The sequence below is a fragment of the Crocuta crocuta genome, unplaced genomic scaffold (assembly GCF_008692635.1).
Source record: "Crocuta crocuta isolate KB4526 unplaced genomic scaffold, BGI_CrCroc_1.0 scaffold517, whole genome shotgun sequence".
Taxonomy (NCBI): domain Eukaryota; kingdom Metazoa; phylum Chordata; class Mammalia; order Carnivora; family Hyaenidae; genus Crocuta; species Crocuta crocuta.
Window position 1 is genome coordinate 58651 of NW_027529607.1, and position 26044 is coordinate 84694.

Sequence of the window (26044 nt, forward strand, 5' to 3'; positions counted from 1 at the left end):
TTACTCATGATTCAGATACCTTGGAGTAAAAAATAGACCAATAGAAACAGACCCAGTTCTAATGGACCAGGGTGGGGAAAGGGCCACTGAGGGAGGGAGATCACAGTAGTTCTATTTTAATAAATAACTGTCTCTAGATTAAAAAAAAAATCTTTCTAGTCCATTACCACAACTACCACCCTGAATGAAAAGATTGGCTCAGAATAATCATATCTGTGTCATCAAGAAAAGTAGATATCTTTCCAAGAACAGTTAGTGACAATTTTCCTGCTAAAAAACATATGGCCAGTACTAGGCAACTTTTATTTAGTAGAGTAGCAATCTCCATTTGGGTAGAAACTTGGCATAAGCATGGAGTATTTTTCTGTTCAGTCTGGCTGTAACAGATATAATATTAGTATTTTCACCAAAATAGAAGTTTACAGCTTTCTCACTGAAACATTTTAGGTAAGGAGATCTGGCTCTGTAATGGAGGCTTTGCCTGTGAACTCCTCAGGAACTCTGACAACTTCTACTGTGTTACTTAGTCTTGTGGTAACTCCATTCTTGGGAGTAACCTCCTGGTTCAAAACGGCTGTTCCAGCTCCAGCATATTCTCTGTATCCTACATAGGAGGAAGGAAGAAGATACAAATAAGAACAGACAGGACTCTTTCATCTTTAAAAAAAAGTTTACAGTAGCAACTACAGAACAGTTTCTTACTACAACTCATTGGCCACACCTCAGTATCAATGAGGATAAGAAGTACAAACTGTTTTCAAGGTAGCCCATGCTGCATGGTAAAAATACCTATAATATAAACCTAACCTAAAAATACCTATAAGATAACCCGAATGTTAAGCATTTGACTGTTTAAGAGAAAGTACGATTAAGAAGCAATGCCTTACAGTATAAAAAGTAAAAGGATTAAAAATCTCCAAACAAATATGGTTATACACAGTTAATGGTCATTGCTATAATTCCACATCACTTGTGTAGTTTATATTTCTCTACATTGACAAGAAAAAATATATGTGACAATAACCTATGAGCCATCTGCACTTTACCACAATCCTTTACTTTTTTCTTTTTTTAAAAAAATTTTAAACATTTATTTATTTCTGAGAGACAGAAAGAGACAGAGTGTGAGTGGGGGAGGAGCAGAGAGAGAGGGAGACACAGAATCCAAAGCAGGCTCCAGGTTCTGAGCTGTCAGCACAGAGCCCAGTATGGGGCTCGAAATCATGGACCAAGAGATCATGCCTTGAGCCGAATTTGGACACCCAACCGACTGAGCCACCTGGGAGCACCTTAATTTAAAAATTTTTTTTTAAATGTTTTATTTATTTCTGAGCGCGCGTGCGAGAGAGAGACAGCGTGAGCAGGGGAGGGTCAGAGAGAGAGAGGGAGACACAGAATCTGAAACAGTCTCCAGGCTCTGAGCTGGCTGTCAGCACAGAGGCCGACATGGGGCTCGAACCCACGAACCCTGAGATCATGACCTGAGCCGAAGTGGGACGCTTAACTGACTGAGCCACCCAGGTGCCCCAATTTCTTTTCTTAAATAAACAAATAATTTCAATTTTGTCTCTGTTAAAAATTATAATTTCAGGTAAAGGTTTTCCTCTTCCACCACATTTGTATACTTCAGAGTAAAATTATGCTTTTACAATTAAGATCTGACTTAAGCCGGGGCGCCTGGGTGGCTTAGTCGGTTGGGTGTGTGACTTTCGCTTAGGTCATGATCTCGCGGTTGGTGGGTTCAAACCCCGCGTCGGGCTCTGTGCTGACTGCCGGCTCAGAGCCTGGGGTCTGTTTCGGTCTGTGACTCCCTCTCTCTCTGACCCTCCCCTGCTCATGCTGTCTCTCTCTCTCTCTCTCTCTCTCCTAGAAATAAATAAAACATTAAAAAAAAAAGATCTGACTTAAGCCATTTTAATTGGCAAAATAGAGGATTTGAAATTAACTGTATAGAACTGTAAACACAAATAGAGGTTTTGCGATCGACTATAGGGATGTAAATGAAGAATAAATCAGGCCAAAGACACATCAGCTCTCCTCAATGATCAGAGAAATTCAACCTAAAGCAGTTTTTTTTCCCTGAACTATTCAGAGAACCGCAGCTCTCTAAAGCTCTTACAGATATGCTTGCAAACTAATTCTTTCAGACCACAATAATTTGTGAACTACCCCACAAAACACGCAAATCTGCAACTGTCTACTGAATTCAGACTATGAAGTCGACCAATTTAAGTCATATCTCATTTTTTTTGCTGAGTAGATACTTCCTGCTTGTCTCCTAAATGAGCAGAACTCTATAATTTATAGTTTTTTCTTAACTGTTTAATAAAGGCTTTGAATAGGGAAGTCGCCTCAAACTTGTAGACCATGATTTTGAAGAGCTGACAGGTAGGTTGAGATTGCCTTCTCAGTTACTTGCCAGTGCTATATTTTGAGCAAATAATTGGATAACACTTTTCTCTCCTCCCAAAAGTCTCAGGATTTTACAGTGACATTCCCAGTGTCAGCAGTGGCTTCATCAACAGTTATGTAAAATGTGAAGACACCACCAGGAAGTCCTGTTTCACACTTCAGAAAACTAATGTTAGTAGACGTGTGGGTGGGGAGAAATAAGCTGTGTATTGTAACAAGATTTGTAATGGAATGTCTGGGAAAAAAAAAAAAAAAGATTTCCAGAATATCTTTGTCTAGGCAGTGGACAACCTAGTGATTCTGTGAAAAATGAACACTTTTGAAGAAGGAGGTTTGTTTTTTTCATATGTTTCAGGCACAGATTTCTTCTATTCCTAATGTGAAACATATGCAATGGAGAATAAAAGTCATTTTATAGGTGTTAGATAATCTAACGTCAATTCCAGTCTTCCTGTGCCTCATAGGCAGAGCTTTTAGAAGGGCCATAGAAAGCTAAAAGTAGCATCAATAAATAGAAGAGTACATCAAGATTCTTTAAATAATAATCTTAAGAGTCAAAGTAAATGTTCTATAGTACACTAGAAATGAAATGTTAGATTTAAACTTTCAGTAAACATTGGACAAATGAATGAAGAAAACAGTAGAAAAATGTATTTTTGTTTAAAAAAATAGGCATAACTACTATTTTTGTTTCTGCAAGGACCCTATTATAAGTAAACACAGTAATAATATTTAATGAGATGCCATCTTTTTAAAAAAATTTTTCTAACATTTATTTTATTTTTGAGAGAGAGACAGAGCATGAGCAGGGGAAGGGCAGAGAGAGAGGGACACACAGAATCTAAAGCGGGCTCCAGGCTCTGAGCTGTCAGCACAGAGCCTGACTAGAGGCGCAAACCCACAAACTGAGAGATGATGACCTGAGCCAAAGTCAGACACTTAACCAACTAAGCCACCCAGATGCCCCAAATGAGACACAATCTTAGTTATCTTACAAGTACATGTGTTCGGCGTATGATTTTTCCAGCTTGCATAAAATCTCTTCCTGAACGGTTGGATAGACAATGTTACTTTCCCTTCACTTTAGAAAAGTATTTTTCATAAAATATTTCAATTGTAGTTCAGTAGGATGGCTTCTACCACAAAATATCATCTTACTGAATAGGGGCTTTCATTTTCAAAGCAACTTCAAGTTTTAACCATACATACAAATTATTACTTAGAACTACGTGGTTTTTATTTGTTTGTTTTGAACAGTATGCTACAGGGAATGCCACACAGGGAAACCCAAACCTTTGAGGATAAGAGTGCTTCACTCTGGTAAGACCAGAGAGACCTGTAAACTAGTGGATAACTGATAAGTTGAGATTGAAAGCTGCCTCTCAGGATTAAGACATTTTCTAAACCACCCTGGAAAAAGAATCTATCCATAAGTTGCTTCTCAAAACTCCTGACAGAACACCAGGTAGGAAAGACATTCATCATTGAAATATATTTGAGATATACTAACATGGCTTGAAAAAAACAATGCACAACTTCGAGTTTCAGTTCTAATATGTAACAAGCTTTGAAGACACCACTCAATTCCTTATAGGTGGAACAATAAAAACAGAACAAACGAAAAATCAGTAAGTTCTTGGACCCATCAGAGAACTGAATACCCAGGATAAACTCCCTCACTGAGACCTGGTGAAACAGAAGAACCTGGAGTAATAGTCAAGCTCTCCTTATCTGGAGCACAAGCTGATAAGGACATGTACAATGTGACTTTGATGAATTGTTGGAGGCTAAGTATGCACTTAGGTGAAAGTGGGGAAATTCTTGGGGAAGCAGTCTTTAGGTGATTCCACACTTTCATGGGATTTATGTTCAAGAACTCCATCAGGTTCTCCTGGTAAGGACGCAAGAAAGAAAGATGTCCTCAGGGCTCTAGGAAAGGAAGAAGAGACAGTAATCCTTGTTAGTTACACCACTACACCACCAAGGTACACTGTTCTAGAGATGACTTTATCAGAGCCTCATCCCAGAGCCTTGATAGAAGGTCATTCCACTGAGTTAGCCCCCTCCAGACTTTCTGCCTCACATGGGAGGGGAAAAAACTATAAGAGAAGAAAATCTTATGAAGGTTAGAAGCCAGCGACACAGGCCCGCTAAAAGACCGAGATAAATTAGAAGGTTATAGAAACCTCCTCAACACATTAACACTACACCAACAGCACCCAAATATAACAATTGTGGATTACAGCTGAAAATGCTGGAAGACACAGACTCTCTCCAAGAAGGAGTACTAAGGAAATCCAAAGTCAAGAGAAGCTACAAGAACAAGAACAACCAAGAACCTTAAAATTTGTAACATTTAAACTGCAGCAAATAGCAAACAGCAAACAAAGCCCAATCCCCCTTCATTAACATAAATTAACATAAATCTTCACACTGGAGAACTGTTTTACCCTATTCCTATTACCAGTTGCAACATGTCTGCATCCAAACAAAAGTCATAAAGCATACTGGAGGCTGGGAGAAAAACAACAATTTGAAAGAATAAAGCAACATGAGAACCAGATTCAGCCATAAAACAAATGCTGGCAGTACCAGACTGACAACTTAAAAAAAAAACATAATTAACAGGCTAATGGCTCAAATGATAAAGCAGATAATAAGGAAAAAATAAATGGGTAACATGAGAAGCAGAAATTTTAAGAAGGAATTAAAGGGAAATGCTACAAATAAAAATATTGAAATAAAAATGAAGACTTTCTTGATGATATCATTAGTGTCCTAGATTTGGGAAAAAAAATCAATGAGTTTGAAAGATACATCAACAAGAACTTTCTAGATTTGAATGAAAAACTAGAAGACAACATCCAAGAACTAAAAGAGAATTTAAAAAGCTGTAACATACACATAAATGGAAATAAAAAAGAAAGAATGGAGCATGAGAAATATTTGAAGCAATGATGGCTGTGAAATTTCCAATATTAAGGAAAGATCCCAATCCAGGAAGCTCAAGGAATCCCAAGCAATATAAATAACAACAACCACCCCCCTTCCTATGCACAAAAAACTCCCAATACTTTAGGAATATCATATTCAGACTATAAAAAAATCAAAAGTATGTTATAGTCAAACTCCAAAAATCAAAGAAAAAAGCCAAAGACATTTGAACAAACATAAGAATTAGAGCAATGATTTCTTAGGAAACAATGCAAATAAGAAGATAATGCTGTGAAATATATTTTCAAATTTATTTATTTATCTTGGGATGTATAGAAAGAGAACAGGTGGGGAGAAGGGTGGAGAGAGAGAGAGACTCTCAAGCAGGCCCTACACTGCCAGTGTAGAGCCTGATGTGGGCTCAAACCCAGGAACTGTGAGATCGTGATCAGAGCCAAAACCAAGAGTCATACCCTTAACCGACTGGCTCACCCAAGTGCCCCAACAATGGTGTGAAGTATTTAAAGTGTCGAAGGAAAAAGAAAAGAAAACCTAAAAGTCTATGCCAGTGAAATTATGCTTCAAAAGTTAAGAGTAATAAAAAGATTTTACACTAAATACAGATATAAATCAAGAAAATCTGAGGAAATTTATCAGTAGCAGACAGAAGCTACAAGAAATATTTAAAGAATATTTTTAAGCAAAAGAAAAATATGTGAATCTGTATAAAGAAAGGGAAAGCAATGAAGAAAGAATAAATGAAAGATAAGTTATTTTCTTTTCCTATTTTTACTTGTTTTAAAGTATAATTGAAAGTAAGAATTACAACAGTGTATTATGTGACCATATCATATGATTAAGGAAAAAGAATGAAAGTATCTATCATAACGGAAAACAGGGAGGGATTTGGACTACTCTGCTATAAGCTATCTATTACATGTGAAGCAGAGTAGTGTCATTTTATTTTATTGTTTATTTACTTATTTCATAATGTCATTTTTAATCAGATATAGGCTATTTAAAAACCTCCAAGGAAATCTTAATTGAAAAAAAAAAGGAGAAGAGATATCATTGATATTCTGGAGAAGGAGATTAAATGGAATCACATAAAATGGGCACTTTATTTACTTATTTTTTTAACATTGATTCATTTTACAGAGACAGAGACAGAGTGTGGGAGGGGCAGAGAGAGAGGGAGACACAGGGTCTGAAGTAGACTCCAGTTTCTGAACTGTCAGCACAAGACCCCCATGGGGTCTTGAACCCAGGAATCATGAGATCATGACCTTAGCTGAAGTTGGACACTAAACTAACTGAGCCATCCAGGTGCCCCAAATGCACACTTTAAAGACAGAACACAGAAAAAGGCCTCTATCAAGTACAGAATATAATTACAAACCTGGCTGTTATTGATCCTGGTTTTTATATAAATAATTGCTTTGGTTAAATATGCCTATTAAAAGACAACAACTGTTAGTATGAATAAAAAGAAAACAAAGACTCAGATTGGATAAAAGTAAAGAGAGAGAGAAATATATAAAATGTTAACACTAATCAAAAGAAACATAGAATAGCTATTCAAACAAATCTGATTCCAAATCAAAGAAAATCATCAGGAATAAAGATATACATTACACAATAGTAAAGAAGTCAATTCTCCAAAAAGATATAATAATCCTAAATGTATATGCATCTAACACACAGAATCAAAATACATGAGTAAAAACTAATAGAACTGAAATAAGAGATGAATCTACTTTTAAAGTTGGAGAGTTTAACACTTCCCATCAATAATGAGTATATCAAAGAAGGTGGAAAATCACTAAGACTCTCCTTGACCTGAACAACATTATTAATCAGATTGATCTAATTGATATTTATAGACGATCCATCCAAAAGCAGCACAATATATATTTCCTAGGCTCAAATGGAACATTCACCCACATAGAGCACATAAAATGCACTTTGATAAATTTAGAATAATAGAAATCACATAAAGTCTGGTCTCAAACAAAATGGAATTAAACAAAAAATCAAAACAGAAAGATAGGTGGCAGATCTCAAAAATTAATGGAAATTAAAGAATACTTCTAAATAATACAGGATATAAAAAGGTATCAAAAGAAATGTAAAATACTTGAGAAAATGCAACTGAATTGAATACAAATACAATAATTGAAAAAATACAATTTGCCCATATTTGCATACTACAGTGAAAGCTGTGCTTAAAGGAAAAATGTAGTAGTGAAAATATATTAGAGAAGAAAAAAACTCTAAAATTAATTATCTAAAGCTTTCATTTTAGGAAACTACAGAAAGAAGAGAAATAAAGCCTTAAGCAAGATATGAAAATAAATAACAAAAAATTAGAGCAAGAATTACAGAAATGGAGAACAGCAAATAGAAAAAATCAATAAACTAAAATCTGATTCTTTGAAAAGACCCATAAAATTGATAAAACTCTAGCAATATTAACCAAGGAAAAATGAAAATACAAATTACAAATATCAGATATATGATGTAATCATAACTTATTGAATAGATAGTAGGATAATAAAATATATTATGAATGAATCTATGCCACCAATTTGATAATTTACATAAAATGGACCACTTTGCAAACTACCAAAACATACAAGGATAACAGATAACCTAATTAGCCTTGTATCTATTAAAGAAATTAGAACAACGATTAATGATCTTCCAAAACGTAAGTCAACAGGTCTGGATGACTGCATCAGTGAATTCTATAAAACACTCAAGAAAGCAACTATACCAATTCTCTACAATACCTTTCAATATTGAAAGCAGGATGACTACTTCCTAATTAATTCTATAATGACAGAATTATATGTTTATGTTTATTACATGAACAATCTCTCTCATAAAACAGATGAAAAAATTTGTGACAAAATAGTAGCTAATCTAACCCGACAATGTATAAAATGAACATCCTATCTAACATAATAATAAGTAAATGGGGGGAAAGAGATAAATTCCTGCGGAAAAGAATTCCAAAGAATGTATGTAAATATTCTTCCCTCGAGAAATGGGGCACCTGGGTGGCCCAGTCAGTTAAGCACCAATTCTTGATCTTGGCTCAAGTCATGATCTTATGGTTCATGAGTTCAAGCTCTGCATCAGGCTCTGTGTTGACAGTTGTAGAGCCTGCCTGGATTCAATCTCTCCCCTTCTCTCTCTGCATATGGAATATAGTCAAATAATATTGTAACAAATTCTATGGTGACAGATAGTAACTAGAATTATTGTTGTGGCCATTTCATAATGTTTATAAATATTGAATCACTATGTTGTACCTGTGAAACTAATACAATATTGTATGTTAACTTTTCTTCAATTAGAAAAAGTTAACAGAAAAGTTTCCAAAACTTCATTCATAACCATTAGAAAAGATTGGACAGACCACTGAATTGTAAAAGGAATTTGAAACAAAAGTTTAATTCATTGTAGAAAACTAAAGGTATATTTGTTGAAAAAAAATTTTAAAGAGAGAGATAAAGAGAAGAAAGTGGATTATAATTTCCTCCATTCCATAAGTGTGGACTTTACATAGTGACTTTCATCCAAAGAGTCACAAGAGTGGCTTTCATCCAAAGGGTAGGATTACTTTGCACTATAGAAAATTAACAAACACCATATCAATTCAGAGATTTGTCATATTGATGCAACAGAGATAAGTCGTATTGATAGTTTGGATCCTTAATGTGATGTGATGAGAAAGGCAATGTAACTGTGTGGTACCACAAGTGAATCATGAAAAAAAAAAACCCCAAAAAAACAGGCAAATCCCAAATGAGGGACATTCTAGAAAATTCTTGACTACACTCAGAAGCATCAAAATCATCGAGAACAAACTCCTAGAAAATGCCACAACATATAGGACCCTAAGAAGATATCAGCATTAAATGTAATGTATTATGCTAGATTTGATCTCAGAAAAGAAAAATAACATTAGGGGAAATGAGAAAAGCTTAATTGTTAACTGTAGTTAACAATAGTGTATTGGGGTACCTGGATGGTTGTGTCGGTTAAGCATGATTCTTGATTTCGGCGCAGATCATGATCTCATGGTTTATGGGTTCAAACTCTATGTTAGACTATGCATTGGCAATTGCAGAGCTTGCTTGGGATTCTCTCTCTCCTTCTCTCTCTGCCCCTCTTCCACTTGCTCTCTCTCTCAAAATAAATAAACTTATATGACTTATATATAAACCAATATGACTCATTAATTGTAACAAATGTACTATACTGATGTAAGATGTTAGTAATAGGGGGCTATGGATGTGGAATATACAGAAGCTCTCTGTTCTAGATTGAATACAATTATGTAAAGCGAAATTGTTCTAAAATGTTTTAAAGTTTTTTTTTTTTCATTTATTTTTGAGAGAGAGAGGGAGAGAGCAGGGAAGGGGCAGAGAGAGAAAGAAGGGGAGGCAGAAGATCTAAAGTGAGCTCTGTGCTGACAATAGAGAGCCCAATGAGGGGCCTGACGTCATGAACCGTGAGATCATAACTGACCCGAGTCAAAGTCAGATGCTTAAATGACTGAGCCATCCAGGCCCCCCTTTAAAGTTTATTTTTTAATAAAGGCAGAATCTTGGGGTGCCTGGATGGATCAGTTTGTTAAGCTTCCCACTCCAGATCAGGTCATGATCTCACAGCTTGTGGATTCGAGCTGTGCATTGGATTCTGTGCTGACAACTCAGAGCTTGGAGCCTGATTCAGATTCTGTGTCTCTGTCTCTCTCTGCCCCTCCCCTGCTCTGTCTTTCTCTTTCTCAAATAAAAATAAACATTAATAATTAAAACAAGCAAACAAAAAAGAATGGCAGAATATGGAATAAAAATATAAATAAATCCATGCAATGTAGATTTTTTTTTCCTCATTCACCCCAGGGGCTTTTGCAGAAATCCTTTGGGATAGGTATTTTGGGACAGATTAAATAAGGTTCTCATACCATTATAGTCTTTAGGGGGAAAAATTATATACTTTTCCTCCTACCTACTGATTCAGCCACATGACTGATCATGCAGAAGAGAAAAGCAGTTACTACAAAATCAACAGCAAGGAGTATAGGACATATCAATATATGACCAAAGTTTTCTAATCAAAGATGAAAATGATGGATGTTAACATGTTGAGAAAGACTGTGGTCCCTGACAAACTGAAGCACACATTAGAAATCCATGTATAGTGTTTGGGAGATAACTTAGGTTTACTCTTTCGTTACTCTTATTATGATGCTATTATACTGCTGGCTGATTGCTATTACTGTTATTATGACTCTATTACACTGCTGGGTGATAGGGCCTGAAGAAATCCAGATGTAGACAGAAGACTAATGTTAGTAGACAAAATAAACAGTACAAGAAACCCAGCAGAACAATACAGTCAGTACATTGCAAAGGCAAATCCCCTTTTTTTAAAGCTGTTTTAATTACCACAAATAAAAAGTCATAAACTTTGAGAAATTCAAAGAAAAAATAATCCATGCTCAACATAATGTCAGTAGTATCCCCTTAATGGTCTATTATGTACTGCAGAGAGAAATCAGGAGCTATATTTCCGCAAATGTCGTGCTGAGGTTGGGTAAGCCACTGTGAAACATGTGCACCAGATTTGGAAGGTGGAAGGGGACATGATCTCTGAGGCAGGTGGAAACAGATCTTGCACAAAAAGTGAGACTTGAGACACATCTACTGGTGCTGCCAGCAGCTGAGGATGGATGTGAAGAGGTCTTGTCAAAAATGCTGAGATCTACCACCACTTCAGGGACAGACAGCCTGGGAAAATGGCTGCTTCAGCAGCTAACAATATCCTGATGAGATGGTTGAAATGTACTGTGGCTTCCATGTGAATGCCCGTGAATCATCTAGTTTAAGGAAACTTTTCTGCGGCCTTCTTCAGCTAACTCTCTAACAATGGTTGGGAGAGCCTAAAATGGTCTGGATTAACCCATTCATCCTCAGAAATCCTAGAGTCACTGTTGTTTTCCTAAGTGAAGCATGATTTTTCAACTAATTGGAAAATAGCAAGATACACATTTAAAGGATATAAAGTTATAGAATCATTCTTCCAGGATTTGAGAAAAATGTATTCTATGGAATGTCAACTGATTTGTGGCATTTTACTGTTTTAGAATCAGAATGATAAATTTAACATTTCTAGGTACCCATTTTTCTCAACTTTTCAGTGTCACTAGACACTGGCCAAAAACCTTTCTAGGTCTGTCACTCTGTAAGTCCAGAATATTAAGATTAATTAGGTTAGAGAGTAGATGATGAAGACTAATATTCCACTTAGAGATATTGTTGGTGCAGTGAATTTAGCAGAATGGATAATTTGTTTTGACATAATAAATTACCTTTGTCTTCTAATTTAACTTTTTTTTAGTACAATATAATTATAAAATATAATGGGCAAAGTCTTTCTAGCCATATCAAATCCTTTGCATTCTTCACATATATGGTGAATCCCAATGACTTCATACCTTATTTTGGCAATAAACATTTAATCGGGCCTTTCAAGACGAAATGATTGACCAAAATTCCATCTTAATTTTGTACCTTGATTAGCAGACTAAACCTTAGAAAGCATATACTTGCTTATACTTGGTGACATTGTCAATACAAGGTCCTATCCAAGTGATCATGTCTTCTGTAACAAATAACTACAAATTTGGGGACTTAAAACAACACACATTTATTCTCTAATAGTTTTATAAATCAGTTCTATAAACACTAGTCTGAAATCAAAGTGTCACAGGCTGTACTACCTCCGGAGGCTCTAGGGAAGAAATTGTTTCTTTGTTGTTACTAGCTTCTAGAGCCAGCAGGTAGTACTATACCTCAGTGGTCATCTTGTCTTTTTTCTGTTCTCTGTTGTAGAATCTCCCCTTCTCCCTCCAATAAGGTCCCTTATGATTACTTTTAGGATCCACTAGGATAATCCAGGAAAATATTCCTATCACAGGATCTTTAACAATCACATCTACAAAGTCAGTTTTGCATATAACATTAACAGTTTCTAAGGACTTAGACTTGGATATGTTTGGGAGCCATTATTTATCACAATACAGCAGTATTACACTTATAATCTCATACTGTTTAGTACTTCTGTTTCTACAGCTAAACTTTCATTCTTCCTAGAGCAAACAATAAAAAAGTACAGTCCCCCAAAAAAGTCAATACAGTAGATAGAATGACAAAATTAAAACCTAAAAGTGTTCAATTAGCCCAAATGATAACAGAAAAGAAAAAAGAAGAAATACAGAACAGAGACAATAATTAGAAAATATAGGGAAAATAGACATCTTTGAGACATAATGATTAAATTATGGGTAAATGGACTATACATTCCAATTAAAAGAGAAGACTGAAGTTGTCAGAATAATTAAAAAAGAACTAATAATTCACAACCACATGCTTCCAAATATTTTATATTTGAAATATAAAGACATGAAAAGATTAAAAATAAAAAGCAAGGTATAGCATGCAAAATCTAAACTCAAAAAGTTGATGTGGCTTCATTAGCATCAGACAGACTAGACTTCAGGACGAGCAGTATTACCAGAGATAAAGAGGGTCACTTCATAAAGATAAAATGGTCAAAGAAATATTCCTAAATATGTAGTAAATAACAGAGGTTCAAAATGCATGAAAGCAAAACTGATAGCACTAAAGTTAAAAAAGGATAAATCTACATCATAGTGGAGCATTTAACATACATTTCTCAGTAATTGATAAGGCAAATACATAAAAATAAAATGACAAAAAATATAAAAGTAGAAAGAAATAGAATGATAAAATTTGAACCACATAATAAACTAATTTAATTATTATTTATAGAATATTACACAGCTATAATGCCAGGCCATAAAACAAACTAACAAGTTTTACAGTACTGAAATCATACAGAGTATCCACTATGATCCCAATCAAATTAAATTAGAAATCATAAAATACCTAGTTATTTCCCCAAATAATTGGAATTTAAGTAATATACTCAAAAATAGCCTATTGGTTGAAAAATAAATCACAAGAGAAAGTGGAAAATATTTCCAACTAAATGAGAATTAAAGTACAATATAACAAAACCTCAGGGGAAGAAACTAAATCTATACAGAAGAAAATGTGTAGCTTTACATGTTCATATTATAAAGGAGGAAAAGTTTAAAATCTATGGGTTAAGTTTTCCAATTAAGGAGCCAGAAGCACAAATTAAAGAAGCTACAAGACTATATTAAGGAAGATATAAGTACAAATTAAAGTTCAAATTATTTAGAAGAGAGGAAACAAAATAGCAAAAATAAATGAAATAGCAAACAAAAAAATTAATGACAGAAGTTATTTAAGATGATAAATATAATTGATAGAAACATCATAAGACTGATAAAGAAAATGATAATTTTGATATCAGAAATTGAAGAGGGATCATTACTACACATTCTATAAATATTTAATATATAATAATAAATATTATGCATGAGATTATGGCAATATTTAGGAAATCAGAAGAAATGGACAATTTAAGTGAAAAGCTCAACTTCCTTGCCCTGTTTGGGCTCTGTGCTGGCAGTGTGGGGCCCTGCTTAAGATTCTCTCTCTCTTTCCTTCTCTATGCCCCTTCTCTGATCACACACATGCACATACATGTGATCTCTTTCTGTCAAAATAAATAAATAAACCTAACCCCCCCACACAACTTTACAAAACTACTAGAAGAGGAAAAGAAATAGAAACTTTGAATATACCTCTATGTTTTTTGTCAATGAATTAAAAAATATTCCTATAAAAAATCTCAGTTAGCTTTATTAGTAAATTATTTCAAATATGTAAACAAACTTATTGATTAAGTAGAACAGAATACTCCCTAACTCATTTAATCATATTGTCAAACCTTTCATAGACATTACTAAAAAAAGAAAATTATAAATCAATATACTTCATGAATTTACATGGGAACAGTTTCAAGAAATATTAGCAAATTGAATCCAGTAATACACAAAAAATTAATACAACTTGACTACACAGACTAAAGCCAGGAAAGAAAAGTTGGTTTAGGATTTGAAAACAAATTGACCTAAATCACTATATTTAAAAACTAGGAAAAAAATGCATCATCTACATAAACAAAGGAAAAGTACTTGCCCAAATTAAATATGTAGGAGAAAGCCTCAGCAGCAAATCAGAAGTAGAAGAGGACTTTCTCAAAAAAAAAAAAAAAAAAGATAGCGGATGGGGAGGGACTTTCTCATCATTAATGTTGAAATATTGAATACTAGAGAGGGCAAGATGGCGGAGAAGTAAGGAGCTCCGTACTTGCACTCGCGCCCATACATCACACAGAAAAGATCTGAAGCCATTNGATTTGTAAAAAAAAAAAAGAAAGAAATATTGAGTACTTTTCCTCTACAAAATGCTCTATTGTCACCTCAGAATTCTCATTGAGGACCTAGNAAAAGAAAAATGATTCCTAAAGATTATAAAAGAAGAACACAATGCTCTTTTTCTGCAAATGACATGATAGTTCACATTGTAAGGAATAAACAATAATAATAACAAAGAACCTAGAACGAAGAGGATATAGTTGTTAATAGAATGTAAGGTCAACAAAAAGAATCTTAACTGTAGAAGCTAAAACTAAAAATCATCTAGAATAAAAGCTAGTAAAATATGTTCAAAAGCATGGTCAGTAAAAATTTCTGAGGACACAAACTGAACTTTCCTGAAAGGCAAAAAAAATTAATTGGACATCATTAACGTTAAAAATACCTTGCCCATAAAGATAACCCACTGAAAAAAATGAAAGTGAAAACCAGTAACTGCAAAGGAAATATTCCTAAGACACATCTCTAACAAGGAATGTTTTTTCAGTTTTTATTCATCAAGAAAATGCAAGTTAAAACTACAATAAGACCTGATGCCAAACTCTGTAGGATAGCTAAAATAAGAAGATACCATCAATATTTAGGATGTGTAGCACTTGGAACTCTGACATACCATTAGTGGGTATGTAAAATGATTCAAGCACTTTAAAATGCTGTTGAGGTGCCTGGGTGGCTCAGTCAGTTAAGTGTCTGACTTCAGGTCATGGTCCCACAGTTCGTGGATTTGAGCCCCAAGTCGAGCTCTGTGCAAACAGCTCAGAGCCTAGAACCTGAATCAGGTTCTGTGTGTCTCTCTCCCTGCCACCCTCTGTCTCATGCTCTGTCTCTGTCTCTCAAAAACTGAATAAATGTTGAAAAAGTTTAAAATGCTGTTGGTCAGTTATAAAGTAATAATATACCCACCCATAACTCAATGATTACACTTTTATGAATTTACCCAAAAGAAAGGAAAATGTTTCTCTATAAATATAAATATACAATTGATGTTAATTTTATCTTTATTCATCCAATCAAAATATCTTGGGAAAAACAAATAAAAAATGTCCATAAACAACTGAATAAGTAAACTGTGTGTGATAAGTTAATTTTTATGGAAGAAATAACCAATAAAAAAGAATACTTAATTCTTATAACAAGTGAATCCATGTCAAAAACATGATGTTCAGTAAAAGAAGACAAACACAAAAGAATACACACCATATATTCCCATTTGTTCGATAAAATGATAAATTGATTAACTTAATCTATGGAAATAAAAATCAGAACAACAGTTGTCTCCATGTAGGTGCAGTAAAGGGAGTTTGACTAGAGAGAAACATAAAGAACTTCCAGGATGATCAAAATGCTCTAAATCCTGATTTGGATTTAGTTACCTGCAGAAATGGATATTCAAAACTTATTGAATTCCACATAATACGTATTATTTTATGTAGATTTTATTTCAATTAAAAAAGTTTGGAAGAAAAATAATAACTGGAAAAAAATGAATTGAATACTTACCATGTAACTTAGCAATTCCATTTTTTGGAAATGTCTCATGTAAATTGGAAACAGGTTGACATAAAATCTGTACACAACAGCTTATACCAGTTTACTTATAATTACTAAAACCTGGAGCCACTCAAATATCCTTCAACAGATGAATGAATAAACAAACTGGGTAACATCCATTTAATTGACTGCTACTCAGCAATAAAGAAAAAAACTATTGATTCATGCAACAATGTGAATAACTCAAATGTATTTTATGAAGTGTAAGATGCCAGCTCCCAAAGGCTACATATTATATGATTTAATTTACATGACATGCTAGAATAAGCTAAACAACAGGGATAAAATATAAATCAATGTTTGTCTAGGGAAGGGAGAAGAAAGAGAGTTTTTCTACAAATGGCAGCAGGTAGAAACATTTGGAGACGATAGAACTGTTGTGTATAGTCCTGTCTGGTGGATACATGACTATGCATTGTCAAAACCCACAGAGTGAATTTTCCTAAACGTTCATTTAAAATTGAAACAAAAGCATTATGTCAGCAGGTTCCAGAATGGTATACAACTATTTAAGAATGAATTTAATTATACTATAAGTAAATAATATAGCTATACTGAAGAAGGTAAATGAGCTGATCTATGAATTTGAAGGGTTTTACAATGTAGAAAACTTGGCAGATGAAACAGCTCTAATGATCAAGTTTAACATTACCAAAAGAAAGTCATGATGATCCCATGTTCCCCTTGATGTGATAGAATGAAAAAGACAATTCATCTTCGTGATAGTCTTTCCCAAAATTCATACCTCCAGTTGAATGATGAGAAAACCTACAAATAACCAAACTTATGGGACATTTTACAAAATTCTTGAAAATTCCTGAACAGTATCTTCAGTTTCCAAGTCATGAAAGACAAAGACTGAGAAACCATCACAGATTGGAGGTGTCTAAGAAATCAGGAAAACTGAACATGATGGGGTACTGTGGCCTGAACCATGGAACAGAAAAAAAATATTAGTGGAACAAATGAAGTCCTGATAAAGCCTGTAGTTTTATTAACAATAATATACCAATGCTGATCTTCATTTCGACAAATGTGCCATGGGTATATAAATGTTTAAATTAGGAGATTTGGAATGAAAAGTGTACAGAAATTCACTCTACTATCTTTGGTACTCTCATATAAGTCTGAAATTGCCTCAAAATTAAAAGTTAAAAACTGAATTAAAAATCTTTGAGTCTTTGTATATGTTTCAGAAATGTGAAGAGATTATGAGGACTTCCTGTTCTTCAAAAGTGTTAGTGAGTTATCTATGCACCTGTTACATAGTTTAGAGATGAAATTTCAATAAAATTGTAACTTTCTGTAATGTACATTATGGATTGATCCTCTACCGCTTACCTACATTCTTACTTCCCATTCATTGTTAGATCTTTTTACGACATGTTTTACAGGTTTATTGAGATATAGTTGGATGTATAATAAATTACACATAATTAGCATATACAATTTGGTAAGTTTTTTTTTAACTTGTTATGGGCCAGGCAACGTGAAAAATGCCAAAAATATTACACCAGATGAACTCTGAGATTTTTAAGTTTTGTTATATGGAATCATTACCATAAGAAAGAAAGTGAACAAATTCGTTATCTCCAATCAATTTTTCTCATGTTTCCTGGTAATGTGTTAGCTCATGCTCTCCCCTCTGCCTCAACACTCAAATCCTCCTGATTTTGATTGGCTGGACCCTAAACCTTGAAGTCCTCATTTTTGGTTGCCCTCCTTAGTCAATCTCATACCACAGCCTGATTTCTGTATACCTACTTTCCTTTAACTTACTACATTACATTATTTTCATGTGTATGTGACAGTCTTCCCCAATTAGGTGATATTAATGGTAGAAGAAATTTGTTTCATCATTGTATCCATAAATCTTAATACAGGTTAGCTGCTAAATACGCACTCATAAAATTATAGAATCCATGCTTTGTACTCTTGCAGAAACACATTCTGTGCTTCTGCTAAAATATTTTATTTTAGATGGTATTATCTGACAAATAAAACTACCACATTGTTATGATTCAAGAGGTCTCTGAAATAACATGGTTATCTTTTTTAATTAAAAGCCAATGGTGTGTGTATTTAATTATTTTGGTTAATCATAACATAACGTTCTTAAAAATGTGAAAGTGTTTATGAGTTCGCTGCTTCTACTATTCAAAAACTCTCATTATTTAATAAAATTACTGACTTCCAAATAGAGTTGGTGTGTTTAATCTATTTTGTTTTTTTCTCTATGATTGTTTTATGATATAATTATATGTTCTCCATCAGTGATTAAGAACTTTACATATGGGGGCGCCTGAGTGGCTCAGTAGGTTGAGCGTCCGATTTCTGTTCAGGTCATGATCTCACAGTTCATGGGTTCGAGCCCCATGTCGGTGTCTGTGCTGACAGCTAGCTCAGAGCCTGGAGCCTGTTTCAGATTCTGTGTCTCCCTCTCTCTCTGGCCCTACACTGCTCATGCTGTCTCTCTCTCTCTCTCAGAAATAAATAAAACATTAAATTTTTTTAAAAAAGAACTTTACATTTGAATTTATATGAGATTAGATACTTTATTTTGGTACATCTCTTGATAATAATGATCATAATGGACAATTACAGCTATTAAAGTCACTGGTTATTTGGTAATTAATATATCCTTGACACTCTGCTACACACTTGGTATATAATATTTCAACAAATTTTTAACAAAATCTATAAATTAGGTTTATTTCTCCTGTTTATCAATAAGTAAACTGAGACTCAAAAGAAAATTGAGAAAAGTAGAAATGGTTGGATGGTGAAAATATCTTTTAAACTATGCAATAAAGTAAGTCATTTTCACCCCAATGCACTTCACCAAGTAAACATTTTGATTTACTGTGACATCGACCAGGCACAGGGGCTCAGACTATTTAAATTATATCATTTACTAGTATAGTTCTAAAACAATAACTTACACTATTGTAGCCCTTTAAAATTTTCAATGTGCTTTGACAAACATTATCACTTCCCAACTCGGAGGTAGTTAGGGCATATTTATGTCTCCACTGTGCAGTTATGAGAACAGAAATCCAGTGACTTGAGATGATTAGTCATGGTCATAAGAAAACTCACTCCTTCTAACTAGTAGACAGTGAATATTCTTCCTTTGGCCTCCTTGTTTCTTTAGAAAACGGCAAGTTGGTTCTTGCCTCATGGCATTTACACTTATATTTCTTCTGTCAGAAATTCCTTTATTTGACATATTTTCAGGGCACACTTCTCTTCCCCATGGTAAATCAAGTCTTTATGGATCTGTCCTTCCAACGTATCTACTCATACTTTATCAGCCCTTAGAATTTTACTCTTCACAGAAGTTTTCTTTTCTTCATAGAACTTTTCACCTGCCTTTTCTGTATTTTTTTTTGTCTCTATAACATAATAGAATACAAATAAACCCTATAGTCTAGAACAACACCTAGCAAAAAACGTTTTTGAAAAATTGTTAATTTTAATAACTAAATGATTTTATTTTGATTTACTGATCACTATATATAGATTTATTCTAAATCAAAGGGACAAGTATACCCTGAAGGTTTCCTGAATTTTAAAGTATTATGGTATATGTGATTATCCATATCAAGACTTTGTGTTTCTTTATTAAAATAACCTAGTAACACATACATTCATTGGCTCATGGTTTCAGCATGATTGGAAACTATTGGCTATTGCTGTCATTAAGAAATGCTGGCATGGGACACCTGGGTGGCTCAGTCAGTTGGGCATCCCACTCTTGATGTTGGCTCAGGTCATAATCCCAGGGTGGTGAGATGGACCCCTGTATAGGGTTCACTGATAAGCATGGAGCCTTTTAAAGATTCTCTTTCCCGCCTCCCTCCCTCTTCCCTTTTCCCTCTCTTTCTCTCTCTCAAAACAAATTAAAAAAAAAGTGCTTGAATTTGTAATTCTGTTTTTTAAACCTAAAAATAAATTGTCCTTCTCTTTACTTTTTATCTATTAATTACATCTATTAAACTTTGAATTCCCTAAAATCCCTTAAATTATGTAATTTTTAAAATATGTTGGAATATTGATATGTTAATCTTTAAAAGTTAGATCATAACATTAAAAGCAACATGAGCATAACCTAACATTTTATTAATTTTGTTTATAGATTAATTAGTTGATGAACTTTAATTGAGCTGCATATTTTTAAATTTTTTATAATGTTTACTTATTTTTGAGAAAGAAGGAGACAGAGTGTGAATAACAGGGGAAGAGACAGACGGAGAAACAGAATCCAAAGCAGGCTCCAGGCTCTGAACCATCAGCACAGAGCCTGAAGTGGGGCTCGAATCCACAAACCACGAGATCGTGATATCTAAGCCAAAGTCAGACACTCAACCCACTGAGCCACCCAGGCGCCCCTAGCTGCATACTGTTTATAACAGTTACTAAGTGACAATCAAATATTAGATATTTCTAGAATTATACGTCTTGAAAACACCTTACTAATTTTGACCAAAAATGTATTTAGATATTTTATATCGTATCGATTTCATTTTTTAATCTATTTTTATTTTTTTAATGTACATTTATTTTTGAGAAAGAGAATGCAAGCAGGGGAGGGGCAGAGAGAGAGAGAGAGAGGAGAACAGAGAATTTAAAGCAGGTTCTGTGCTGACAGCAAAAAGCCCGATGAGGGGCCCAAGCTCACAGTGAGGTCATGCCCTGAGCCGAAGTTGGATGCTTAACCCACTGAGTCACCCAGGTGCCCCAATATTGTATCAATTTTAGATGAAAAACATCATTAGAATATTCCTTTGGTATTTCAACTAGAAGTAAATTATATACAGTCAACTGAAAAATACACTGCTCCACTATATCAATTATTTGTGACAAATTAATACCACTATTAAATTTTATGATGGAAAAGGAAGTTGCATTAGGCTAAATAACTATTTAAGAGTTTTATTTGATACAATTTTTAAATAATTTTTAATTGTGTAGCTTTTTATAGTTTCAAAAGACAAATCCAATAGAGCAAATGTAGTCTGTTATATTATTTCTAAGTAGAACAAAAGATTAATCACCGTGATTTTAGTTGTTTAGAAAATTCTAGTTTGTCAGACTTACAATACATGTACAGAATACTTTTATAATTTCCATGTTATACTTACTTGTGTTTTCACTTATTTACCTGTAATACTAAATGGCAGAGGTTTAAAATGGAACCTAATTCACAATTCACTTGTTTCATATAAAAACAGATTACTTTGGAATAGAAAAGAGGTAATAAAACCTAGTTAGTTGGAAATTCTGAGAAGATAAATGCTAATTTTATTTCTTTTTTTATTTCCTTTGGCCTAGTACTTAAATAATTTGGGCTCCAGTTTTATTATTTGCACATAGACCGTGACTTTGGGTTCAGATTTGTTCAGTATAGTTACACTTGATGAGTGCTGCCTCGGCTTGTTTGTTTCCATGTTCCTATTCTCTTTCAAAATTTTCCCCATAATGGCAACAAATTCTATGGTAATCCTATACTGATGGCAAACTATAATGTGACAGGATATTCACTTACGTAAGTGATCTTAATTTGTTTAATACCTATAAGAATTAATGTGCTCATATGTATATATTTTTCTCATTTGGTATTATTTACCAAATTAAATGTTGTGGAACACATACACACAACCATAATCAATGTAAGTATTTTTTTCCAATGTGAGTATTTTAAGTATTGCAGTGTTAGTATAGTCAAGATTATAGATGCAGATTTGAGTTATTTTAACATATAGTATATTTTAATCTACCTGTTTTTCACTTTTTCCTTTGTCACGTTTGTCATAAGATATACACAGCAAAATTTACCATCTTAGCCACTTTTAGTAGACAGCTCAGGAGTGTTCAGTATATTCACATTGCTATCCTTAATTTATATTTAAAGACTATATCAATAATGAATCATCAATACACGTTGAAAACCGAAACTAAACAGATTCTATGCAAAACTACAAAATAGGCAAAGGACATAAATGTTTAAGTCCCAAATCTCTCTCTGTTTCTTCATTCCAAATTATGGGAACCCTGTGTAAACCAGCAGCCCCTTGTGCTGAGTGCCAAACGAGAAAGACAATACACAATTAGTAAATGACTGAAATCCAATATGTCTTGCATTATGCCTGGAAACTGTTGGGATAATACTAACCCAGCGAGTGATACCTGGATGAGAATGGTTAGGTGATTGGACCATAGTCACACAGTGAATTAAAGTAACACATTGAGGGGGCTCCTGGGTGGCTCAGTGGGTTAAGCCTCTGGCTCTTGATTTCCGCTTAGGCCATGATCTCACAGTTTGTGGGAGGGAGCCCTGTGTTGGGCTCTGGGGTGATGACACAGATCCTGCTTGGGATTCTCTCCCTCTCTCTCTGCTACTCTCCCACATGCCTCCGTGCACCTGCACATTCACTCCCTCCCTCTCCCTTTGAAAATAAAATTTAAAATAAATTTGGCATAGTTTGTTCTGACTCTAAATATTTAATATTCTTATTATCTATATTAGCAAAAATCTGAGCTACCAAAAACAATTATTCATATAGCTCTCTAAATAAAATGCTTTCAGAATTGATTTTTTAAATTTTGCAAAACAACTAAATTTATTACTTTTACAACACATAAGATAGAGCCAGACTCTGAATTCATATTCTCTATCTGATACCAACTCATTGTATGAACTTGGGTAGCTCTCTGAGACCCTCAGTTTCCTCATCTGAATATAGATAAAATAATAGACATTCAGTGCTTGAACTTGAAGATAACTAATACAAAAACATTCACTTTGTTACAAGGCTCAAGCCACTTTTGATTATGTAGTTGTTTGTAGTTAATAACATGATCTTTGGAATCAGACTAGCCTGGCTTCAAATATAGTTCAAATACCTTCAGGATAAAGAATAGTGTTCAATGAAGTGTTTGAGGGTCTTCACTTGTAAAAACAGAATTATAGTATCTATGTTGTCCAGTTATTTTGAGAATTCAGCAAATTTTGTCTAATGTATTTAGAACAGTGACTGGCATATAACTAGTGCTCAAAATGCATTAGTCTTTACTATGAAAACCTCTTCATTTTTCTAGTTACAGTTATTTCAGCTACAATTAAGGATTCTCAAAATACAGAGGCTTTATTGCAATAAGAATAGAGTTCACTGATTGCAAGGAAAATTAACAAAGAATAGCTTCATGGGAACTAAAAATCTTCCAGAACCCTGGCTTAGGAGGTCAAATAGCAACTTCCACCTGGTATTGGTGAAAGGATCTGAGAAGTTTTGTTCCAAAAACCAAGTGGCTGGCTTTCATTCAGGGATCCATTCCATTTAGTTAACCACCACCATTGTCAAAGAGCTAAGTCACAACGTATAGAGAGCAATCACTTTGATGGGCTCCTAATAGGGAAATTTTCTAGAAGAGATTCTCTGCAGTGCAGTCAATAAAACCTGCTCGGTAAGTCAATTTTAAAAATAAAGAAACGGCAGCGAACTGTTTAGATTACTGGCTAAGCTTATGCTATTCGTGAAAGTAAAGACAGGGATCTTAATCCATGTTTTCCATGCTCCAGAGCCTGAAAATTTTCAATGATCTTTCATTTCCTACAAGCAATTATATGATTATAACATTTTAAAAATTATAGGTGTCTACTCTAAATACTATTTTATACAGTTTTTAAGGTTCCAGCTACTCACAGCTCCCTTCCTGAGTCCCCTCACCCACAGCCTAAGCCATTGCTGTGAAATCCCATCCTCCTTCTCTGCCACCATCAAAATCTCGACAAACAATTCACATTTATGGAGTTAATCCAGGTTGGACCAATCACAGTCCTCTTACAGATCATAAAGTTTTAACTAGTTAATTAGGTAATGGTATATAAATGGAAACATCATGCCGATTCAAGATATGCTTAGGAAGTGCAATAGCCTGAGGAAAAAAGTATCCCTTCCACTCCTTCCTCACAGGAGAAAACATATAAGAATCATGTAGAACTGGAAATGAGAGAGAGAGGAAAAGCAGCCTGCCTAATTGCATTTCATATACCCAGATCTACCTCACAGACAGGCCGATTTCCTTGTTTCCTGTCCTCCAACTCAAGGAGATATCTGAACACTGAAGTATATCATGACCATGGTAAATCTCTGCCCCATTATTCCTAAGTAGTTCTGTGAGTCTCCGTCTTTATAACCAAAGAGTCTTGACTGTAGCAAAGAACATTGGGTCCAAAGAACCTAATGTTATAAAGTTTCTGCACTTCCACATGCTAATAAGAAATAAAAACTTGGTGTAATAAATGCTAAGTGTTTAACTTGTATTTCTTGCCACACATGAAATTTTATATTATGCTAAAATTACCAAAAATATTATCAAACTGGTCTCCAAGAATACTTTTCTCATAGAACCATAAATATACTCAACTGCAAATGTATTAATAATATATTTTTAATAATCACAATACTAACTCACAAATTTACATTTCTATTATTAAATGCATAACATATGAGCCCTCATATTTATAAATTTGTTATTTTTAACTACGAGAGAATAATATTTAGTTCAAGGAAAGAAATTTAATTTGGTATGTAACGTCTTTGGCTGATGGAGTGAATTGTATTTCTTCCTGTCAAACTGTAACAAAATATTCCTGTTGTTAACAATACTTTATTATAAATTTTTGAAAATAACTGGGAAATCAAAAAGGGAAATGGGGTTGAGAGTAAAAATCCACTTTCCACAGGTTAATTTGAATGATTAAATAGAAAGTTTAAGGCTTTATATTAGAGTAAAAGTTGGTGTGAAATGGCCCCTCTGCTTATTTGATACCATATGAGATGATATTTTAATACTAAATTAAAATACTAGCTTAGATTACATGTTTGTGGTATGGTACCTTAAAGGTAGCTATCACCCCTAAAGTTATAAAGAACTTTTGTTCCTAAAGAACAAAACACATCTAACTGCACTTTGTAACTGTATTAGAGAAATTTAGAGCAATAAAAATTTTATTTTATGAAGGACTGTCACATACACATATATGCAAATTTCACTCATAAGTGAGGGAGCAAGATAAGCATAAATACCCAGAGGAATATCAAGACACAGAAAGATTAAATAATGGTCTAAGGTCATAATAAGAGGCTGTGCATATACCACCAATGATCTTAATGCCCATCCAGAGCTTCATCTTCCTACGCCATTTCCACAAGACCTAAAGACTGTTTAGTTCAACCTTTAATGATGAGGGGAAAATTGAGGAGAGGATATTTTCTTAAAAGCCTAATTCAGTGTATGTGTGTATACGTGCATGTGTGTGCATTTGTTTCGTGGGCAAATACTAGCATTCTAAGTTGATAGAGCAGATAGCTGATGGATTTTTGCAAATGTAAAGATAACTTGCAAGAAGTATATGTGTGATTATGTTGTTGAAGTACTTTTTCTTTAAAGGGCTTTTCTAGAAATTATACTTGTTTTGGAGCCCCGTCCAGTTTCTGTGTCATAGAATATATAATAAATACATAATAAGGCAAGAAGTGTATTGAGAATTATAGATAACTAAATTAGCGTATAAAAAAGGATAAAATTTGGGGGGTAAAGCGTCAAGAGAAATAAATATGAATTAGGTATCTCCAGTACCTAAAAATAATTCCATCATCTGGTTGATAATAAATAATTTTTAAACGATGAAAAGACAGCTTTTAAGAAATAGCCAGGTAGGGGCACCTGGGT

The 26044-nt window shown here is 34.0% G+C and overlaps 1 long non-coding RNA gene across 1 annotated transcript in view; it reads right to left on the reverse strand.

Annotated features, from left to right (window-relative positions):
* Positions 1-300: 300 nt before the first annotated feature.
* LOC144229826 (uncharacterized) overlaps positions 301-26044 on the reverse strand; it is a 144932-nt gene continuing 119188 nt past the window's right edge. Inside the window, exon 6 of the long non-coding RNA XR_013334614.1 lies at positions 301-604. This is a non-coding gene — a long non-coding RNA (uncharacterized LOC144229826). The remainder of the gene's footprint in view (positions 605-26044) is intronic.